This window comes from Marmota marmota, unplaced genomic scaffold, assembly GCF_001458135.2.
Source record: "Marmota marmota marmota unplaced genomic scaffold, marMar, whole genome shotgun sequence".
Lineage (NCBI taxonomy): Eukaryota > Metazoa > Chordata > Mammalia > Rodentia > Sciuridae > Marmota > Marmota marmota.
In genome coordinates this window covers 34373672-34388998 of record NW_025999900.1, presented here as the reverse complement: position 1 = coordinate 34388998, position 15327 = coordinate 34373672, and the positions used below count along the sequence as shown (strand labels likewise).

Below are 15327 nucleotides of genomic sequence, written 5' to 3'. Positions count from 1 at the left end.
GAATACTACTTACCTCAATGTGTGCATTTACAACCATGTTCACTATTTATTTAATCAAAATTATTAGACATACAAATATCAATTAAAACAACTTCTGCAAGGAGATAAATAAATCAACAGAACAAGACTCAGAGATGATCGAGAAGTTGGAACTATTAGGTGAGGAATACCCAAATGTCTGTCAATAATAGAAAGGATAAATTATTGTACAGACATACAATGAAATAAATATGTATTAGTTTTCAACTGTATACAATAATCATCCCAAAATGTAGTAACTTAAAAATAAGTTATTTAGCTCACAATTCTGTGGATCTGAAATTCAAGCTGAGCTCAGCTGAGATGTTCCGGTCTCCAGTCTGCCTGCACATTTGATCAGCTGTGAGTGAGTCTCGGTAGTCTTGGCTAGACTCGTTCACATCCCTGAGTCCCAGGCTGGCTCCATATCTGAACTATTGAGAATTGCTCTACTATAAACATGAGTGTACACATATATTACAGTGTACTGACTTAATTCTTTCAGATAAATACTGAGAAGTGGTATAGCTGGGTCACATGGTGGCTGCATTCCTAGTGCCTGACTTACTTCACTCAGCATTATTATGAGAGTCCGTGTTGGTGCATATAGTAGCAAGTTATGGGTTTCCAGTTCTAGAATAGTTTTCAGTGGTAGATTAAAGAAATGCCTAAAATGCCTTGCTTAATGGAACATTAGTTCTCCTTCCACCAAGAGATACAGTGTAGCTCCTTTTCTGGAATCTGGACTGGCATTGTGGCTTTCATTGATCAATAGAATGTAACAAAAGCGACCATGTGCCAGTTCTAAGTCTAGGCTTCAGGGGCCTGTGTGCCCCTGACTTTGCCATGTGAACAAGCCTGGACTGGACTGCTGGAAAACCATACATGTGGACCAGAGCTGAGTAAGCTTTGTTGTCTGAGCCGAGGACTCTGTTGCCAACAGGTGAATGGATAAAGTCAATATGGTATATATACAATGGAGTTTTATGCAGCATAAAGAAAATATGAAACTATGCCATTTGCAAGAAAATGGAACTGGAGAAGATCATGCTAAGTGAAATAAGCCAGATTCAGGAAGTCAAATTCTCAATTTTCTCTTGTATGTGGAAGCTAGAGAGAAAAAAAGCATTTATAAAGGAAGGGAGATCTGTTAAGGAGCAGGTGAAGGGGGAGAGAAGGGAAAGGGAGGCAGTAAGCAATGAAACTGACCAAATTATATGTGCATGTAGGAATATACCACAATGAACCCCACTATTTTGTGTAATTATATTGCAAAAAAATATTTAAATAAGTCAGGCAAAAAAGAATGCATACTATACAATTCTTTTTATATAAAGTTCAAAATCAGGCAGAACTAAAATATAAGATTTATAGATACATGCTTAATAAAGTCTTCTTAAATAGGGAATTAGTTATCTTAAATGTCAAGATGTAGTGGTTTGGGGAGGATGATTACTTTAAGGATAATGGAAAGGCATTATGATTGGGAAGCCTCACATGAGCTTCTGGGCCATCAGCTGTGTTTCGTAACCTGAGTGGTGTGATGAGGTGATCATTTTAAATCATTAAGTGGTAGTTTTACATTTTATGCATTTTTCTTTGTGTTATATCTTATGATAAAATTAAATATTGTATGATATTGGCACAAGAACAAAAAAATGGACAAATGGAATAGAACTAAGATACAATTTATATCCATACATGAGACTTTGATATGCAGTGAATGTTGCGTCATAATTCAATGACAAAAGAACACATGATTTAGAAAATGTGCTGGAAAACTGTCTCATTAGAGGTTAAAAAAAAAATTAAACTGGATCCCTACTACCAGAGTATACAAGGAGAACTCCAGAAAGATTAAAAAACTCAAGATAAAAGGTTATAAGTTAACACCATTTGACTCAGCTATCCCACTCCTCAGTATGTAGCCAAAGGATTTTAAATCAGCATACTACCGTGATGTAGCCACATCAGTGTTTATAGCTAATCTATGGAACCAACCTAGGTTCTCACCAACAGATGAATGGATAAAGAAAATGTCACACACACACACACACACACACACACACACACACACAATGTAGTATTACTTAGCCATTAAGAATAATGATTTTATGACATTTGCCAGTAAATGGATGGACCTATAGACTATCATGCTAAGTAAAATAAGCCAATCCCAAAAAACCAACAGTCGAATGATTTTGCTGATATGTGAAAGCTAACTCCCAACAAGGTGAAGGGGGAAGAATAGAAATTCAGCAGATTAGACAAAGGGAATGAAGGGAAGGGATGGAAATACGAAAAAGAGAGACAGTGTAATGAATATGACATAATTTTCTTATGTTCATATATAAATACACCACAGTGAATCCCACCATCAGGTACATCCCCAAGACTGGGGTCCTAATTGGAATAAGATATATTCCATGTTTGTCTAATTATATCAAAATGGACTCCACTGTTATGTATAACTAAAAAGAACAAATTAAAAAAAATAAGTTAATGGTAAATATGTGGGTTAATATCTTCCTGACATCATGAGGCAAGGTAGGAATTATAAAGAACAATAAAAGAACAAGTCATAAGGTCAAAGCTGATTGCATAAAATTAAGAAAATCTGTTCAATGAAGGACATCATTATCAAAATTTTTAAAGAGCAGATAACAAATTGTTGTGATGGTGAAGAACTAAAGGAAATCCAGAGATCTATCCAAGAGGCAGACAGGGAAAAAAAATGGGAATATCATGTAGCAGTTAAAAAGAAATAACATGCATTACTCTAAGTGAAAAGAGGAAGAAAAGGGTAAGATCAACAATATTTGTCACTTATGTGAATTAATACAGCAGATTTCTGAAGAACACATGCAACTAAAAGCGCCTATATTAAGCAGAATGATTTCCTGTAAGGGGAAAGGAGGCAAATGAAAGTGGGGAGTACTGAAAACATATAATCCCCTGTGTCCAAAATTCCTTAAGAAGAAGAGGGAAATGTAAAGAGAAAAAGAAGGTTTGAAATAGAAAAAAATAAAATCGTCTTTCCATGGCTTTTCTCTCCATGGCAACTGCTACCCGGTGTGTGTGTGTGTGTGCGCGCACACACACACAGGTGCACGGGTGCATGTGTTACACATTTCCTTAAAAAATGCTGAGTGCGTTTACTAGCATGTGTTTTATAAACATAAAATATTTGTTCATATCCAATTGTTCTGTATATTGTTCTCTTTGCTTCACAATATACTTTGGACATGTTTCCCTTTCAGCACTTAAAAATCTACCTCCTTTTTTAATAGACGTCTTATTTTTATATACTCCAACTTAATTTTCCTACCAATAAATATTTGTTTGCTTTTCAAGTTGTTTGCTATTAGACATATTTGCTTTTTAAACTGTTTACTATTAAGCAATGCCCCTGAAAATATTTTTGTATGTTCATTTATGGGAAATTTTATCAAGTATATTCACAATGTAAATCCCAAGTGGTAAAATTTCTCAGTCAAAAGAGTCAAAATATGCATTCATTTAAAAATGTGATAGATACTTTCAAATTATCTTCCCAAAGGTTGCAATAATATAAAATCTCATCAAAACATCTTACATCTTAAAGTATCTATTTCTTTGTATTTTGCTAGTTTGGGATATTATAAAGCTTTGTTTTATTTTTTTATCAATCAAGTTGATAGACTGTATCTTGCTGGTGTTTTGATCTTCATATTTTTAAATATGAGTGAAACTGAGTATATTTCCATAATTTTCCAAGCCATTTATATTCTTCCTGTGAACTGTCTGTTCTTATAACTTGCCTATTTTCTTCTGAGTTGTTTTACTTCCTCATTCATCTGTACAAGGGTTATTTTTGCAAATTAAGGCAATTAGCCATTTTATCATATGTTCTGCAATTACATTTTCACGGTCTGTCTCGTCTTTTGCCAAACAGAAGTTTTAAATTTTTACACAGTCAAATTTATCAATCTGTTCCTTTAAGGCTTCTGGGGAATAGATATTTTAAATTTTATTTTGTGGGTTGAAAGTTTAAGTGCTTTTTTTGAGAGGAGTGATTAGAATGTCTGGGGTGAAGAGGGGGAGAAGAGTAATTGAAACAATTGCAACTTACAAGCAGAATAAAGAATTTAAATGAAGAGGTGTCAAAGGTGCTGGTGGCAGTAGCCCAGCTAGACCAGATCCGGGGCAGCAGCATCCTGGCACCTCCTGTTGTGCTTTCTATCTTGGGGGAGCTCTTAGCTACACCAGTGAGCAGCTGGTCCTGAGAAGGGAGATACCATGCCTAGTGCTTTCTGGATCGGCACAAAAGGGAGCTCTCCAAGGTAAGTGGACTAGGCGATTATTTGAGCTTTTGAGGATATTTCAGAATAGGATGTCTATGTTATGAAGTTGATAGAAATGAGCATACTTGTAGTACAGAACGCCACAGTCTGGTTTCCTCCACTGGGGTGATTAAGGTTGAAAGAAATTTTGAGCTTGCTGTTTTTATTTCTTGGTTAGTCTAGCTAAGGTTTTGTCAACTCTGTTTATCTTTTCTAAGAGAAAAATAAAAAACTCAAGAGTTGCACTGGTCTTTTCTAATGTTTTTATATTTTTGCTTCATGTATTTCTTTTTAAAAAAATATTTCTTTAGTTGTCACTGGACCTTTATTTTATTTATTTATATGCAGTGCTGAGAATTAAACCCAGTGCCTCCTCACACATGCTAGGCAGGCGCTCTACCACTGAGCTACAATTCCAGCTCCTGCCTCATGCATTTCTGTCTCAATAATTTTGACTTCCTCCTTCTGCTAATTTTGGGCTAAGTTTGGTCTTCTTTTTTCTAGTTCCTTGAGGTGTGAGATTAAGTTGCTAACATGACATCCTTCATGTAGGTGTTTATAAACTTCCTTGTAGAGCTGCTTTTACTGCATCCTGTAGGTTTGGGTATGTTTTGTTTTTCATTTTTGTTTGTCTTTAAGATTTTTTTATTTCCTTTTTTAATTTCTTCTTTTACCCATTGGGTTGTTCAGGCATCAGTTGATTGGCCTCCGTGTATTTGTGAATTCTCCAATTTTCCTCCAATTAACCTAAAAAAATAGACACATTCCTAGAATTATTCATGGGTGAGAATGCTAACAAGCATTTAAAGGAGAATTAATGCCAATCCTACTTGTACTCTTTCAAAAAATTGAAGAGGTGGGAACACTTCCAAACTCATTTTATAAGGCCAGCATTACCTTAATACCAAAGCCAGATAAAGACACTATAAGAAAAGAAAATTACAGAACAATATCCCTAGTAAAGAGATATAACAATGCTAAGAAAAAACTAGCAAAGATGAACAACACACTGCAAGGACCATTCACCATGATCAAAAGAAATTTATCCTCAGATGCAAGAATGTTTTAACACATGCAAACAATAAGTGTGATACACCATAGTAACAAGAATGAAGGATAAAATTCAAACGATCACTTCAATAAATGCAGAAAAAGCATTTAACAAAATATAACTTCCTTTCATGATTTAAAAAAACTCCCAGTAAATTAAATACAGAGGAATGTGCCTCAACGTAATAAAGGGCACACTAGAATTATAATCAGCAGTGAAAAAATTCAAGCTTTTTCTCCAAGTCAGGAAAAAAGGCAAGGATGCCCACTCTTGTCACTTATTCAATTTAGTACTAAAATCTTAGCCAGAGTGAGTAGGCAAAATAAATAAACAAATAGAAAAGGAAAAAGTAAAATTATCTACTTTGTAGACTACATAGTCTTACATATAGAAAATCCAGAAGATTCCACCAAAAACTGTTATAACTACTTTACAAATTCAGTGAAGTTGCAGAATACAAAACCAATGTACAAAACTCAGTTGCATCTCTATACACTAACAATGAATTATCTGAAAAAGAAATTTTTAAAAATCCCATTTAAAAAATAGCACATATTCAAATGGTCAACAGTGTTCTGAACATCCTAAACATCAGAGAAATGCAAATCAAAACCACAAGGAAGGCCAGGCACAGTGGCACATGCTCATAATCCCAAGGACTCAGGAGGCTGATATAAGAGTGTTGCAAGTTCAAAGCCAGCCTGGGCAACTTAAGGAAATCCTGATCAAAATAAAATAAAAAGGGCTAAGGATGGAGCTCAGTGGTAGAGTGCCGTGGGGTTCCATCCTCAGTGCCAAAAAAAAAAAAAAATGAAATGTCATTCCTCACATGTCAGTCTGGCTATTACCAAAAAGACAAAAGGAAAGTGTTGGTGAGGGTACAGATAAAAAGGAATCCTTAAACACTGTCAGTAGGAATGTAAATTGATACATCCATTATGCAAAGCAGTGTGGCGTTTCCTCAAAACATCAAAAATAAGATTACCATATGATGCAGCAAATCAATGAAATTAGTAGCTCAAGGCGGTCACAGTGGCACACACCTGTAATCCCAGCAATTTGGGAAGCTGAAGCAGGAGGATAACTATTTATCAAGACCCTAAGCAACTTAGCAAGACCCATCTCAAAAAAAATAAAATAAAATAAAAAGCAATGGAGATGTAGCTCAGTGGTAGAGCATCCCTGGGTTCAATCCCCGATGAAGAAGGAGGAGGAGGGAGGGGAACAGGGAGAGAGAGAGGGAGAGGGAGAAGGAAAAGGAGAAAGAGAAGAAGAAGAAGTAGCTAGGAGAGATACTTATACTTCCATGTTCAGTTACAGCACTTTTCACAATAGAGGAGACATGGAAACTACCTAAACGCTCATCAATGGATGAATGGATAAAGAAATTGTTTTGTGGGAGTGTATGCCACTTATAAGGTAAACAAGCTCTGAGGATGTGTTAAATAACTCAACTGTGATATGTGATAATCATTACACACATACCTATCTCAAATCCTCATGTTGTACACTTTGGATACACACAATATAAGTTACCGATTAAATATTTTAAAATAGAAAGAAAAAAAGTTGAAAAGTAAACAATGTTTTTTTAACCTCACTGGTTGAGTGATGTTGAAGCTTGCCAAAAATGGGTGGTGACACAGTAGCCCCCTTAGCAGTTTCATTAAAGACCTTCAGCCCCAGTGTGGCAGGAGATGTAGAACTGTGTCACTGGGTTGAGTCCAGCCTCAGTTTTTAATGCAAGGCAGTGGTGAGCACTGCCATACAGAGAGGGAGGGAACGCAGGCTGACAATATCTCCTCTTCCTCTGCTTTACCTCCCCGGCCCTCCCTGACTGCCTGACAGGAGTGAGTACACTCCACAGGGTTAACAGAAAACCAGAAGCAAACTTTCATGCTCCCCACACACTTGCCCCCCAGAAGTTTTGCTGTATGTAAATGTTCCAGAACTTGAACCATGTAAGCTAGAAGTGAATTGCACTGTAAAGTTTTTCTATGTCTCTCATTGAGTCACTGTGCCTTTCTCTTTTGTGTTCTATAGGCATATGTATTTCACAGACAAATCCAACATGACAATATTTGAAGCTAAGGTGAGAAGGAAGAGGAAACTCGTAGGCCTTTGGACAATATTGATAAAGCCATAAGCCATATGGACATTTCCTATTATTGTACTAATTTCGCTACCTCTCCTCACCTTGATCCACCACTATTTGTATGTTGTAATAAATTGGTGCAGAATTATTTAACAGAGAAATTTGCTTATGACTGACTAGCTAAACTACTCAGGCCAGTCACCTGCCGTTAGCATTACATCTTCAGGAGGTTTAAACCAATTTCCCAGTATATTTAGCCACCAATGTCAGTACTATAATTTTACCAACAGTGCCAGCATTACACCATTCTGCAGGATGGTAGTACATGTAACTCTGAAAAATTAGAGTCAAAAGATCCTGATACATTACCAGAGTACCACTCACTCTATTGTCATGGCCCTCACTCTATCATCATTTCACATGATCAAACTGTCTCCCCAAGCAGTACCACCTGGGTTTGCAGACTTCCATCCAATCTTGTCAGGTCTCACAGGAAGGAAAGGCTTTTTTGTTTTGTTTTGGGGTTTATTTGGGGGTTTTGTTGTTGTTATTTGTTTGTACAGGGATTGAACTCAGGGGGACTTAACCACTGAACAATATCCCCAACCCTTTTTTTGTATTTTATCTAGAGACAAGGTTTCATTGAGTTGCCAAGGGCCTCCCTAAATTTCTGAGACTAGCTTTGAACTTGCAATCCTCCCGTCTCAACCTTCCAAACCACTAGGATTACAGGTGTGTGCCACCACACCCTGGGGAAAGTACTTTTCTATATGCGGTCTCATCTCTCAGGTACCCCATAGGAATTGGGGTAAGAGACAAAAAAACTGACTCTTGCTCCAAGTCTGTCTTGAGGCATGAACATGATATTGGATTTCTTTCATTGCATAACTCACATATTCATTCAGTCAGGCTCAGCTACTATTCTTCCATCTCTTTAATTATCATTGTACCCAAATTTTTCCACCTTTGGAAGAGACATGAGATTTGGCCACTTTTCTGGCCCAAGCTGCCAGCAGCAAGACTGGCCTAGCAAGTGTCCCTACCTCAGTTCCGTCTCATTCATAAAAGATAGTGTTACCTAGGTACAGGAGGAGTGGGCTGTCATTACCACTAGAAAATAGAGCTGCAACCCTAAGTTTGCCAGATGAGGTGAGGCACGACCTACCCCATCAAGACCCAGGAACTCTGATCTAACGGTCTAAAAGTATGGTTAAACTTTCTTCTGTAGAGCTTATCCCTGCCTCCAGAACCTGCAGTTGCAGCGGTGGCCCTGGGATCACTGCATTGAGTAGGAAAAAAAGAAAGTTGAGGTGATTTGGCAAAAAAGAACAAATCTGAGGTGATGTAGGGACGAACTGTAATCAACTTGCCAAGGCCTATGTGAGGGCCCCTGGGAATCTGTTCCATGGCTATCTGCTGTCTCTATCTCCTTTATTGGCAGATATATTTCCTGTTGGTATTTTGTGCAAGAGGAATGTGCCTAGATTTAGTGCTCTGCATTGATGAAGTACCCCTAGGTCCACTCATTTCATGGACCCACATGGACATGTCAAAAAGCACACCAGGATATACTCTAAAGAGCTCTCATGAGTAAGAACATGTCTGACCTTCATGCTCCCATTAAGTTCCCATAGTGATTTCCATAAGGTTGTGCCTCCTTCAGTAGCCATCTCTTCAAGTCAGCCAATGTTCCATTGGCCACCTGATCATAAAGCAAGGCCTTGGTCAATGCCCACAATTCACTAATAACCCATACCAAGGGGCTTTCATTGTTATTCAACTCTCTCATCATTGCAAGGAAAACAGCATACAGCTCAGCTATCTTCTTCAATCACCAGCTTTCCATTTGTCCATTAGTGTAGTGACCTTCCAAATGAGATAATATCCATCCACCTTGGAACTGGCATCCATAAATTAAGCAGCTCTTTGTTGGTTAAAATGAGTCTGTTAACAGAGCACAATGCAGGTGGCAATAGGATCCAAAAGCTCTTGAGGTGGTTCCAACATCAGTCTTACAAGTAGAGGTTACCTGCTTGTGGATACAATGAGTATTTTTCTGTATAAATACTTCCATTTTATTCTGGATTTCTCCTCAGGGCACTGTCTTCCATTTTAGAGTGTTTCTCCAACATGACTCAAGCCATTAGAAGTATTTCAGGTTTCAGGAGTATTTTATATGTTCCAGTCATAGAGGTCATCTCTATGAATGTCCAGGAGCAAGCTAGTAGTTGTCTATCAAATGGTGTATATTTTACTATACTATCCAGGAGTGTTCTGGTACAAAATCCCATTGGTCACCTCTGGGTGGCACTCATAAGCTTTTGCAATAACCTCTAATCTACATAACTATGTGTCCTATACAGACATTTCCAAAATAATGAATGAGTGTGGGTCATAAGGGTCCAAAAAAAATCAAGAAAGAAACTACTTTTTGCAATTTCAACATGGCTGATTTGGGGGAGTCCAATTCAAATGCATTCAAATTGGGGATATTTTTATGGATAACAGCCAGCAATATGTCCAATGTGAAATATGCCAACTTCAGAACCCAAACAGACCAACCAAACATTAGGCTTCTTGTTTAGACCTAGGGATAGGTGTTGATAGCAGTTGTTAGTTGCCTGTGTAATATTATATGTGGCTCTTGTCTTTGTATTCCTAAGAATTCCACCATTAGGTCAGTCCCTGGACCTATACTGGATCTATCAGCCAGCCACTATGGGTCACATATGTCACCCATGCATTTAAGTTAGTTCTCATTTGGTCTTCAGTTTCAGATACCAGCATGATATCATCAATATAATGTCATTAATCAAAAATCTGAATCAATCCAAATTTCCTCTAACCAAATTATGACAACAGCTGGTGAATTCAAATAACTCCATATAGTATAAGCTAGGCTCCTTCACATATGAAGGCAAACTACAATTGGCTATTTTCCAAGATCAGGATAGAAAAAAATATAGCCTTAACAACATCAATCACTGAGTACTTCCCTCATTTGGCCTACTGTACTCTGTGTACTGTTGATCTATATCAGGGACTGCTAATGCTATGGTTGGCACTACTTTATTCAGGCCTCATTCTCTGCTACTACTCTACCTGAGCAAGCCCTGCTTTTCACAGGTCACATGGGACTATTGTACAAAAAATTCACTGATAGCAAAAAATTCAACTTCAGCTTCTAACGTATCATTGATTTCTTCTTGTGTGCCAGATATCCTGTATTGTTCCAGTTTTTTTAATTTGTTCTTGCCTTCATATTTTTATTTATGCATTATTGTTATACCTAGTGGTGGTAGTCATTGTTATATAGTCACACATGCACATGATATAACAATATAATTTGGCCCCCCCTATGATTCCCCAGTATTTCCCCTGTACTGTTTCAGATGAACAAATGTGTGGGCTTGAGCAGCTCTAAGTGGTTCTGTTTAGTGTATCCAATCAAGACTGGCTTGAGGGCAGACTTAGATGTCTTCTGGTTTACAATACTAGGAGGGGAAGCTTTCCCCAGTTAGACTAGTACCCACCCCAATAATGCATTCAGGTGGAGGAGACATACAATGTCCCTTCAGACATTCTAATTCTTGTCCCACTTCCACCTTAATCCCATGAACCACTGCATGCCCATACCCTCCCCATCTCACTATGGCCCATTAGAACTTCACCAACAGATCACAGTTCATTGGATCCCTTATCAAGGACTTCCAGAAAACTCTACTTTCCTAGCCACTTCATCCACACACATGAATTACACCTTGAGCTAGGGGAATAGGCTGGAAAACCTGGTGTCTAGTCAGTCTTGCTTCATGGTGTCTTGCAGGTTGATTGGCATCTCGACAAGCCACACCCATTTCTGAAAGGCTGTGTCTATGTGGCTTCAGCAGGTCACCCCATTGTGTGGGATGTCTGGCATTGTGTGGGATGTCTGGCAGAACTGGGTGGGAGTTCATGTGTATTTGGGCCATCTCACCAGCTGGACTGCTACTGTGAGTTCTGAGATGCCAGACTTTCCCACTCAGTGGCTTCCATGCAGATCTGGTCCACACACATTTCACGGACGGCTCTTGATACATTGGTCCACCACCTCTGATATTATTATATTAAGACTTTTGCATCAACCCAGGCATATCATGTCCCTTGGCTTTCCCCATAGTCTTTTCTCACTTTCATTGAATCATTCTAATTTTCTTTGCCTCTATAAAGATCATCGGGGCAAGCTAAGATAACAAATCTGACAGGGCTTCTCTTACCAATGTTCTGTTTTGCAGCAGTAATGTTACAAGCAGTGTCCATGAAAAGGGGCCCCTTAATCTCACTCTTTATCTTACAGCTTCTCTAGCATGGCCTTCAAAGAATGCACACCAGCCCCTTTACCTGGAGAGTTCCTTTTGGCATTTGTCTAGTTCATTTTGCATTGCTATAACAAAATAACTGAAGTTGGCTGTTCTATAAAGAAATGAGATTTGTTTTGCCCACAATCTGGTGACTGGAAAGTCCAAACAACTTGGCATATGGTGAGGGTGAGAAGTAGAAAGGGAGACAGCAGTGTGTAGATAGAGCACATGTTTAAGAGGAATTGAGAGACAGCAAGCTGAAAAAGCCAGACTCACTTTAAAACAAACCATTCTCAAGGGAACTAATCCATTCCCAGGAAACCTGACACACTTCTAAGACACAGCATTAATTCACTTGTGTGGGCGGAGTCCCCATGACCTAATTTCCTTCCACTGAGTCCTGTACCTTAAAGCTTCCACCACTTCAACACTGTCACTCAGGGGATCAAGCTTCTAGCACAGGAACCTTTGGCGGGACAAACCATACACAACCAGAGCAGCATTTATGGAGGATACCAGGAGGTCTGGGAATCACAAACCCTCTTCTGGATGTAAACAGAATTCATAGCACTTTTTTCCATGTTCTAATCTAGCAGTCCCTGGGGAGCAACTGCTGTGTGCCTGGACCCTCTGCAGCAACCTACAGGTCAATCGTGAGCTGTGAATGCGACAGGGCCCCAACCGTGTGCTCCCATCCTTCAGTTTCAAGACCAAGGATGCAGGCTGGGTGCAGTGGCACACGCCTGTAATCCCAGCAGCCTGGGAGGCTGAGGCCGGAGGAATGCGAGTTCAGAGCCAGCCTCAGCAAAAGTGAGGCACTAGGCAACTCAGTGAGACTCTATCTTTAAGTAAAATACAACATAAGGCTGGGGATGTGTTTCAGTGGTCGAGTGCCCCTGAGTTCAATCCCCAGTTACCCTCCTCCACAGCCCCCCCACCAAAAAAAAAAAAAAAAAAAAACCCAACAAGGATGCAGCTCAGTAGTTACTCAAGCACAATCATTTCATAAAGGTTTTCCAGGAAGCTGATGATAATGATCCACAAAATGAGACAGCTCTCACGCTGTACCCCTGCTTTCAGTACTTTCTGGGATTCATCTTTGGCCAGCATAGACAAATTTCCTGGTGACCACAGGAGTTTGCAGACAGGCTGTTTCTTGTCCCACCATAATTATTCTGCTTAGTAGTGGCCCTGATGCTGGCAGCCACAGTCCAGACTGGCTGAAATCAGAGTTGGGCCTGGCATCAGGATCCACCTCAACCCTCTCTTTCCCTTCACTTAACTATATCACAGATAACAAAAAACAAAAAATAAAATGTATATTTGGCTTATTATTATTATTTTTGCATTTCCTGTGCATCCTGTCAGTCAACTATGTGGGAGCTGAGTTCAACACTTCTAAATTCTATGGTAACTTTCATCTCTAGTAAGAGATTCCTGAGCAAATACAGTACCATAGCATGAGTGGCCAGGCAGCACCCAGGAGTTGAAGGTTCACCAATTCCTGCTCTCTCCTCATTTCTCTTCCTAAATCATATGTTTCTGTGAATCAGGGTTGATCAGGTGAATCCCATTCACAATACCAACTGCAAACGTTACCCAATTGCAAAGTTGGAGGAGCAGTTCATAAGACCACTCTCGCTTCTGACACCTACTACAAGCTCAGAGATCTCCAAACCACTCTCACTTGCCATCATTCATTAGGAGGACTCACAGAACTCAGTGAAAGCTATTATCCTCACAGCTATGGTTTCTTACCTCGTACAGACTGAGATCAGCCATGGGAAGAGACACCCAGTGCAGAGCCTCATTGACAACATTACTTTCCTGGAATGGATTCATGACAACACACACAGAGTATTGCCACCCAGGGATGCTCACCCAATCTTTGGTGTCTATGGAATCTCTACTGGGACCCCATCACATGCTATGATTAAGATCCATGTAGCACAGCGGCACACATCTGTAATCCAGTGGCTAGGGAGACTGAGGCAGGAGTATCCAAAGTTCAAACCCAGCCTCAGCAATTTAGCAAGGCCTTAAGCAACTTAGCAAGACCCTGTCTCAACATTAAAAAAAAAAAAAAAAATTTAAAGGGTTAGGGATGTAGCTCAATGGCTAAGCACCCTCTGGGTTCAATTCCCAGTTCCAAAAAAAAAAAAAAAATCCATGTGGCAGATCTCAGTTTCCAGCCTCTCAGGAGGTTGAGCTGACACTAGGTAAGGCAGAGGCAAAACCTCCATCTTAAATCACATTGTTGGTGTGGCTCACACCCACTCTCCCCACCATAAAGCACAGGGTTACCATCTGGCTGGCACAGGCACAAGGCATACAAAGGCATTCCTATCAGGCAGGACTCAGGGCAAAGCCAGGCTTCCTTGGGGACAGGTTAACTTCCTTATTATACAGAAGCCTCCAGTCTTGCTGAAAACCATCAGAAAAGCTCAGAACAAAATTTAATGTATTTTCCTTTCTCTCCACACAGCATATGGCTGGGTGAAGCATCCTGCTTCTGAATCTGATGTCTCTGCTCATTCCAAAAACTTGACTTTGAGAGAAGAATTTTGTGAGTTGGAGTAAATCACATGTGATTCATTCATCTGCCCTAGAAAAGTTCTGGATTTCTGTGAAAAAAAAAAAAAAAAAAGAGCATCCTGCCACTCACAGGAAAACCTGAACTCTCTGCTCACATTTTCTACTTCTTATACGTATAAGCAAGCTTTCTCTTCTTGAATAACTATCCAGAATGGGGCAGACATTGTCTCATTTCCAATAAAAACGTAATCCATGTGTGCTTATCACAAGTTTGACCAGAATTCAGTATTTGTGCATTAAATCGAGCACTATTTTTAGATGAAAGGCATGAATTTCATTTTAAATTGTTTGTTTCAAAAATAATACCTTGTATGCATATGTAGGCCAATAAAATTGATCAAGAAATTAATATGGGCTGGGAGTATAACTCAGTGGTAAAGCACCTACCTTTTGTGCCTGAGTTAGATCCCCAGTCCTGCAAATAAAAAAAAAAGAAAAAAGAAAGAAAGGAAGGAAGAAGAAGAAGAAGAAAGAGAGGGAAAAAAGAAACTAATATGTATTCCTAATAATTTTGAACCTGCTAGACCTTTATTTGAGCCTCATCAGGTCATTCAGTGAAAAAAAATTTTTTTCAAAATTTTAATAAAATAATGTCTCATGAGTATACTCTTACTCATATTGCTTTAACTTATGACTAATTATTTGCTATTCAATACTGTAAACATTTTTCCATAAAAAATAGCATTAATTAAAATAAATGTGTAACTCTTATTTGAATAATTCCATCAGGCTGACCTTTCAAAAATTCAATTTAATTTTGGTTTAAGCAAGGTATTTAAGGGAAATATATGATGCTTGACTTAAGAGTTTTTAAAATTTATGAAAAGGAAAGAAAGATTAATTTCAAGAAAGGTTACCTAATCTTTAGCTACCTAATTTTATTCAAGATAGAGTGGCTGGAACAAT

The 15327-nt window shown here is 38.8% G+C and overlaps 2 long non-coding RNA genes across 2 annotated transcripts in view; one reads left to right on the top strand and one right to left on the bottom strand.

Annotated features, from left to right (window-relative positions):
- Nucleotides 1–15327, bottom strand: part of LOC125615267 — a 93362-nt gene that overhangs the window by 7845 nt on the left and 70190 nt on the right. The window lies entirely within an intron of this gene.
- Nucleotides 4138–14481, top strand: LOC125615269. Its single transcript, XR_007345853.1, has 2 exons — nucleotides 4138–4340; nucleotides 14312–14481. It is a non-coding gene; the product is annotated as an uncharacterized LOC125615269 (long non-coding RNA).